This window comes from Rhipicephalus microplus, chromosome 8 (genome assembly GCF_043290135.1).
Source record: "Rhipicephalus microplus isolate Deutch F79 chromosome 8, USDA_Rmic, whole genome shotgun sequence".
Classification (NCBI taxonomy): Eukaryota; Metazoa; Arthropoda; class Arachnida; order Ixodida; family Ixodidae; genus Rhipicephalus; species Rhipicephalus microplus.
Genome location: NC_134707.1, coordinates 61,799,999 through 61,808,543, shown reverse-complemented (window position 1 = coordinate 61,808,543; position 8,545 = coordinate 61,799,999). Strand labels below are relative to the sequence as shown.

Here is an 8,545-nt window from a genome sequence, read left to right as displayed (position 1 = left end):
CATACGACCTACAAAATCTTATCGTCACTTTTGAGTCATCCGGTTCCGACATTTTTATGTCGAACAGATATTCTTAGGCAATCGCCATCAGTCTCGTGCCCTACCTGACTACGCCCACTTCAGGACAAAGACCTTTCCCGTGTTCCAAATATCAAAGTGATCATACGCTTGCAACAGCCACGTTATCCCCCCCCCCCCCCCCCACAAACTTTTTATCTCACGTGCCTAGTGGACTTTGCCTCACCCTTGGGCACTCAGTTGTGATCTCTTGGGTGCCACCGTAGACACAGCCACTGACCATACCGCTTTAAGAAGTGAGATTCGTAATGAGCACGCGCGGTGCACAATAAACGCATAAGTGCACAATAACGCATAAGTGCACAATAACGTGCACTCACGCGGTGCACGAGTGATGCCAAAAGCGCCGGAATGGTGGTCTTCCAGCAGGGACAGCATACGCCAGCCCCACGTGAGTGACGTCACAACGTAGGTAACGCCACGCTGTCCTCGAGGTTAACAGACCCCACCAAGTTCGCTGTGTTTGTTGTAGCGTCCGTGGTGGCGAAAGGAACGAGTTGCTAGCTAAAAGAGCCAAAGTAGAGGCTAGTTAAAGTGACAAATGTGACAGTTTGCACTCGTTTTGTATACACCTGTCGCGTCCTTATTTTTGTTTGTCACAGCGCGTTTGTAGCTGCTTGCCGTTCTTGCTGTCGCATTCACTGCTCTGCCCTTGAAGACAACAATCGAAAGTACTATTTATAAGTGAAATAAGCCTACACTGTACCAAAGCATAGATAAAACTGATTTTATTGAGCCGCGTATTTCAGGCCACCACACGCTGCCTGGCCGTCTTCCCAACCCATTTCAACCGAAATATGCAAGTCAGCGAAGCACACTTTCTGGCGTTGTTAGAGGATACTTGTGGGAGAGCTTTCCGTTCACGCGTCAAAATTAAAACGCGCTGCAAGGTTTCCTAGCCATTTAAACAGAAGGAAAAGTTTTATAGGCAGATCAATCACCGCGCTCTCATTTGTAAAACGGTAATTTGGCGTCACGTTTAGGGTGGTAACTGCGTAGCTTTGGCCGTGTTGTGTCATTGTTCTAGACACCTCAGTCTCCGTAATTCGTCAATTGACATGGTCTTCCAGCTGGAAAAGTAAAAGAAAGCAAGAAATAAATTTAGGCATAGCAATGTTAAATGCGCTAATCACGTCAAATGCGTTAAGGCTTGCTCTTTCCCTGTGCTGGGTACGAGAAGAGGTAGCACACACGTAATCAAAATGCCTTCGATGGTATGCCCACTTACTGTCCTTTGACTTTTTCGTGAGCCCTCGCTTGTCACGAGAATGACTCTCGTTAAAGAGTCACGTAAATACTATTTCGATATCATTATACTCCCCTCGTAGGTTGTTGAGACCTCAAGGTAAGTTAATGCGAATTTATAAAGAGAATCACAGGGGTGAAAATGACAACTCAGCTACAAGAGTAAGCCATACGATCTCTTGAACTGAAGCGTTAGTTGACGAAATTATTTCAGCACCCAAATATAAATGCTCTAGCAGCTTCATGGACAGCGACTGCTTCGTTTACTTCGCGTTACGTTCTCTTTACGTGAATGATGCCCGCGCAAAGAAAAAAAAACGTTCTCGAACAACTCGGGGCGTACCGCACATTTTCAACCTACATATCGAAGTGTTATTCCGCGTTACAGCGCCCAAAAGTGCTCCATGTCCCGTGTTAAGCCAGCGTGCTTGAAAACGATAATCTTATTCGACAAAGCAGACATAAAATTCATTGCTATCACATTTTTTTTCATCTGTGCACATATCTCATAAAGGCAAGTGTGCAAGATGCGCAATCAAACACGAAAAGGAATTGACGGGAGCGTCAGCACGAGTGATCTATAAATCATCACCAAGCGATGATTTCACATATCCAAAACATGTGACGTCACCCTGGCATCACATGACATCGTCATCACATGGCACTGTCGGTAAGTCAAAAGCGCACGAATCACGGAGGCCCTACAAAAACGACGTCGGTTTCCGTCAGCGCCTATATTCTCCGATGCAGGAAGCAACGCAATGACACGTTGTCTGCAGAAAGCTCTGGGCCAGGGTCAATGCAATCAGTGCAGAAGAACTTACCATGCAATAATATGTCGGCTTCGAGTAGCGTGAAGTGTGGCCAAATCAACCAAGGGTCAGCGTTCTCCGACAATATCCATCAGCATGGCCGCCTCGTACGCCATATCCTGGTTGAAGTACTCGCCTCGCTCGAGCTCCTTAGGTTCAACGCCGAAAGTACGGCCAAGAACCTGACGCACTCCATCGGAATTGCCCTCTGGCGGTCTGAAACTGCCACCCACGGTGATGATGTAAAGAAAGCGAAGCAGTAGACGTCATGGCCCGTGCCTCCGCTTTGCGGAACCAGCGCACATCCTTGGGCGAGTTCTTTGCTTATAGACAGCGATTCAGCGGGGACGGGCTTCGAATGCACCTCCCACGAGAAGCGGTGGAAAAGGGAGTCCTGCTGGTCACCTTCCGCGTTCTCGACGCGATAGAGAACCCAGGGACCAATCGCCTTCGTAAGCATGAGGCACGTGTAGATGCCGCATAGACGCTGGAGCCGCTCATTCGCGTCTTCCATAGCAGAGATGCACGCGCGGATATCGGCGATGGCGCCTGGAACGAACCTTCCCATGATCTTCGGGATGCCAAGAGAACTGTCGCCGTCCAGGCAATACAGCTGATCGGCTTGCAGGCGGGAGAGTCAGGCGTCCAGCCTGTCCAAGTCTACAGCTGCCATTACGAAAAAACGGAACTACGCACTCGTGCGTTAGTAGATCGTGGCAATGATACACTTGCCGAGCGCCGACGTTCACCGCTGAGTCTCCCGAAGTGGACCACCTGGACCACCGTGCCGCCCGTGATCACGCTGAAGCTGTCACCCCAATGCAAGAATTGCTGGTGTACCTGTTGTTAATGCGTCGAAGTATTTTGCCCTATCTAGGTAAACGCCTTGTCAGGCTGTTGTCAATGGTACTTCTGCCATCGCGCGTTTTACGCAACGTAAACAGAACGCATTGGAATTTCCGGTGGTCGATAAGATGCTGGAAAGTCACGTGACTTGAACAGAAACGTCAACTACTGACGTCATGACGTCAGTGGTTGAACGGCACATCACCGTCTAGTTTACTTGGGGCAGTAGTTGTGCTAGCACAACTGTGCGAATGGAGGTGTATCGGTCGTTATAAAGTCGAGGTGTATGAGAACCGTTGGAAGACGTTGTACTGCATCCATCAAAGTACAGTGTACGTGCGAAGCGCGGCTATGGGAGGGGAGAAGAAAAATGAAAATTGAAATTTCATTGGAAATATTTGGCTGATAATTTTATTTGTGTGCGTGACAAAATATTTTAGCTATCAACTATGCGGTGTGCCTCACGTGTTGCCAAGTATATAGTTGACTGTCTGAACGATTTTTTTATGCCACGAATCATAAGCAGGCAATCTATTATTTCACGCTTGCGTTTAATTTGGCGCACTGCCGCGTCAACACGCTATCGTTAATTTTAGCGGGACGGTATCGCGCTCATGATCTGTTAACTAAATCTCTACACACATAATGCTCACCTGACCAGGCGTTTCAATCAAACAAACCTCGTTCACAGAAGCCGTAAGGAACCGTTGTCGTCCCTGCATTTTCTGACGCGTAACCAACGTGCTGTAGCTTTCCTTGAAAATGAATTCTTCACTCTGCCCGATGGAGCACACTGCTGTGAGCGGCAACGAAAGCAACAAGACCATACATGGCTGCTGTCTACGATCGCCCCTTTCGTTTCCACATGAGCTGGAAACACGATTTTTGACCGTTTGGGCTACTGTGCTCGTAGGTGGCTGTGAAATACCACCTCTTTATTTGTGGGCTATGCAACAGCAGCATTTGACGAATAAAATACAGCTTCTTCGTCAAAATATGTCTTTTTCAGGTTATTTGGTTTCATGTTATTGTTTTTTGGGTTTGCCAAAGGCAACGAGAGATCACGTGTACTTGCATCCATTATTCGAGCAAGTATTTATTTTGCATGAGAACATGAGTAAACCCGGATCTCTGCAAGCCTGACAGGACTGACGGAGGTGCAGTGTCGACAGACTAAATGGTCAAGATGGCAGCCAAGTTGCTGTCGGCAAAACGCGTTTAATGAAAGGTTTGAATTCGTGTTGACTGGGCTACATAGCTTTTGATTCCTTTACTTGTGGCATGTGGATAGTGTTATCCCAAGTACTTATAGGCTCCTTCCTCTTCATGAAATACACGTTACCGTCGTTTCTACCATTGTGGGTCTTTACTTTTTCACACTGTCACTCAAACAAATTTGATGGACTAAATGCTTTCAGAAATTATTACAGGAATGTTGCTGGAGCCAATCTTCGCTCAACTGAACTTATCTTTGTCAAGCGCTGTTACCCTGACGATCGGCTCGTCACTGTGCCAAAACACAGTTTCCAGCGATGTTCTCTCTTGGTAAAGCCAGTGGTAAAAGCGGCGCTGCCGCTGCGCATCAGATTGCGAGAACGCGTTACACGGGAGGTATGAGGAGTTTCCACCCCTTGGCAGAGCAGCGTTACCCGATTTAACCGTCTTTGTCGAATGCACGGTTGACTTGCTCGGCGCACCTCACTGCGGCGTCCGTTCTATGCCCGCCACAACGTGTCATCTCTCCCGTAGTTGGAATGTCAAGCGAGCGCGATCTGACTTGCAATATTGATCGAGTGAGTGGTGAGAAGGAGCGGAGGCAACTGCTACGAACTCAAGTCAACCACCTTGCTCAAGCTTCGCCTTATTTAAAATTCACAAAACAAGAAATGAAAAAGACATATAGGCAAAAGAAAGGTTTTTCACACTGGTATCCAATTTGTTTATTTGTAAAAACTTGTGGAAGCCAACAAAAGCAAACATTCACATCCACCTCACCCAGTAAACAAGATCTTCGGATGCCAGATCTTTGGTGACGTAATGAAAGAAATTTTATGTTCTTGTCTTATTTCCAGTAGGACACCCGGCTACCGCCAGTGGTAAAAGAGGCGCTGCCGAGAGCGAATACATGAGAGGTATAGGGAGTTTCCTCCCCGTGGCACAGTTTGCTGGCGTTCCCAAGGTAGTATTGAAGTGGGGGCTTCTCATCCACGCGTTAAAATCAAGTCGCACTGCAAGGTTTCCGAGCTAATTTAGCAGAGAAACTAAATTTTTTATTACCAGTTGAATCACCACTTTGTCTTGTGTAGAAAAACACTTTGGCGCCACATTTAGGCCCGTAGCAGCGTGGCCTTGGCAGTGTTGTGTCATACTTCTAGTCACCTCAGTCTCCGTAATTCGTCAAGTGACATCATCTTATAGCTGGGAAAGTAAAAAAAAGCTAATGTTTTAGTTTTTTTTTGGCTACCTCGTTTCTGTGCCGAGTACAAGAAAAGGCAGCGTACCCGAATCAAAACACCGACGATTTCGTCATTTCTTTGGTTGTCATACGCGCTTAGACACGGTGTCGACTATTTTTCTCAAGTGTTCACTTGTCATGTAAACGACTCTTTAAGGAGAGTTCCGAAATTTTACTCCCGTCGGAGAGGACTGCAAGCTCAATGAAAGTTAGCCCGTCCCTTTAAAAGGAGTCATTGCGAAAAGGAACTACTCACCTGTAAGAGTAAAGCATACTCTTTCTTGTAATGTGGTTTCAATTGGCGAATTGATTAAACTCAAGTCACTAAACGCTCAAGCAGCTTCACGTACGGGCAACGATTAATTGTTCCGCTTACTTCTCAATAAATCCTTTTACCTGAATTACTGTGGCCGTAGCACACATCTTCAACATACGAATCGGCATGCTCATTTTGCCTCACTTCGTTAAAAACTGCTTCATCATCGATATATACCGCTAACAGGCTTGAAAACAAAAGTTCTAATTGATGAAAGTGACGTAAACTACTTTGCTATCACACTTTCTTTCTTCTGCCTACGCATACCTCATCAATGCGAAAGCATCAACTGCATCATCAAACATGAAACGGGATATTCGGCTGTGTGAGCTCGACGGATGTAGAAATCATCCAATATGAGATGATGTCAGATATTCAAAATTCGATACGTCGCTCATAGCATCACACGAAGACGTCGTCATGACAAGGCGCCGTCGGTATAGGTCAAAAGTGAACCGATCAACGAGGCAATCACGTCGGGCTCCGGCAGCGTTCAGTGGAACTTTTCAAGTGAACACATTTTCACAGCGAAAGGTTTGAATTTTCCCCTTTTTCTTAACACATTTACATAGTAGCGCATTTCGAGCATCTGTGAGGCACGCAGAAAACAGAAGCAATGGCGTCTGCGTTCTGGCGCCCACAGTGGCGTTGGTCATCCCTAACAACGCAAAGCCGCCTGCTCAGACTCCTTTTGACATAAACAGGTGGTGGTTGGCAGGAATCCCAGGAGTTGCGTTCGCACAGTTTCTTCTATTTGTAATTAATGAACACACTTCAGGGGAGTCATTCGGAGCTATGGGTGGTATTCTACCATGAAGTGCCAACCAAGCCGAAAGCTCTGGTTAAATTCTAAACGCAAGAAAATGCAGTATACCATAATCGCTTCCTTTATCAACACAAAATACGCTGCATAAGAAGTTCGCGCTGGAATGATAACCCAAAATGTGGTTAGCGTGTGACGCTCCCAGAGACGCCAAACGAGACGAATGTGTAAGCAGCCAATCACTGGAGTATTACGGAAAGATGGGCTAGTTGGTTTTGTTGCATACTGAAGCTTAAGCGCGCACACACGAGGACAAATACGATAGAAACTACGCTGGTCCTTGTGTCTCCATCGTATTTGTCCTCCTGCATGTGCGCTTAAGCTCCAGTATGAATTACCGGGTACGGTTACTCCATGCTCCACATTCTAATGTGTACGTTACCGTGAAACGGCACAACGTGGACGAAAGTGGCACGCACTAGATTTCACAAAATGCCTGCGCAATAGCATTTCTTTTTCTGACCAGATAGCCTTTTCGAAGCCATATAAGGACGCACGTGAAGTTGATATCGCTCTGTAATATTTTCCCGCTGCGTTATCGAGAGCACGCGAAAACGCAATCTTTTCCCGTGTCGATTGCTATGTGAAGAAACGCGCAGCCCCCCAGATGTCGCATCTTAAGTACACATTCGGGTCTGTTACGGAACTACAAGGTCAGTTCTTAGTCGCTCACGCCGATTCAGATTCAGGATAGCATCTTCGTCGGCAGGCTATACTTCTTCGGCAAACTCCTCCAGCTATCCGTGCCAAGAACAGTGCGGAGGCTCGATCATATACACTGGGCGACACGGAAGGCGTATAGACATCTGCTGCACCACTAAACAGCACTTTCGAGTCTCGTGCTGTCACATTGCACAGCGACCGCCTGTCCACATCGAGCGACTTTCCGAACGAGACCCTCATTCTCAGCTGGTCATGGCAGAAGAGGACATCCACACACTGCGACTTCTCATGAGGCCCTTGTCGCTGGATGAAGTGCGCAGCCTCGAAGACGACAAGGTGATACCGGGCCTGCGCCTCGGAGACGTCCAGGATAGCAAAGAAGCCTGCGACAAAGTCTGTGCTGCCCTAAAATCAGGCGAGTCACGCCTGGTGCGACTTACCAAGCTCGCTGCGGCCTACTGCTGGCTCTTTGCACTCAACCAGAGGCTCACGTGGGCGCTTTTCGAGCTGGATCGCAGCATGCCGCCCGTCCATAACTTCACGCTGCAGACGCTGATAGCAACCGGGCTAACGTTTCCGGAAGTGGACATCGGGTACGTGACCCTGACCAGAGGGAGAGAGCGCTACGCGTGTGCAATCACCGCCGAAAAACAGTCCGACCCCGAGGGCGCGCAAATCGTCGTGGGCATGTGCGCGTGGCAGGACTTGCCGTACCTGGCGATGTATTTCCCCGGCACGAGTTGTGCGACGCGGGTACAGCGTATTGTCGACGGCATCCTCGAGTGCAAGTGCGACGAAATCTTTCTCGGCTGCTACACTGGCATTGACCGGACACTAGCTCAAGCCAACATTCATCGCATGCAACCTGAAAGCGACAGCGAAAGTGTTGAAATCGACATCGAAACTGTAGACTAGCCACAGACACTTTGACGTCATGTACAAGTCCAAACTCATTGACGACATCTGAACAGCAAGACTAATGCAACGCGGAATGTGGCAATATGTAAAGGTATACACACCTGGCTCTTTACGTCAATATACCATTGGTCTAGTTGTTATGGTGCCTAATTGACAGCCCGATGGTCGCGGTATGGAATCTCGGCAGCCGCAATCGATGGAGGCGGGACGGTCGAGACCCGTGAGCTTACGGTGAGGTGAACTTTACAACACCTCACGTGGTCCAGTTTTTTGGAGTCCTCTTGTACGGCGTCTCTCGTAATCGTATAGCAGATTCGGAACGTTAACAGTTCACGCATACAAAAGTACACACACATCTAATTTTGGGATACCATTCGGATGATTACGTT

General features: G+C 47.8%; 1 long non-coding RNA gene across 1 annotated transcript; it reads right to left on the bottom strand.

Moving 5' to 3' along the window:
• Nucleotides 1-791: 791 nt before the first annotated feature.
• Nucleotides 792-2,996, bottom strand: LOC142768571 (uncharacterized). Its single transcript, XR_012885339.1, has 2 exons — nt 2,148-2,996; nt 792-1,148 (listed from the first exon to the last, which is right to left on the bottom strand). It is a non-coding gene; the product is annotated as an uncharacterized LOC142768571 (long non-coding RNA).
• Between the last annotated feature and the right edge of the window lie 5,549 nt (nt 2,997-8,545).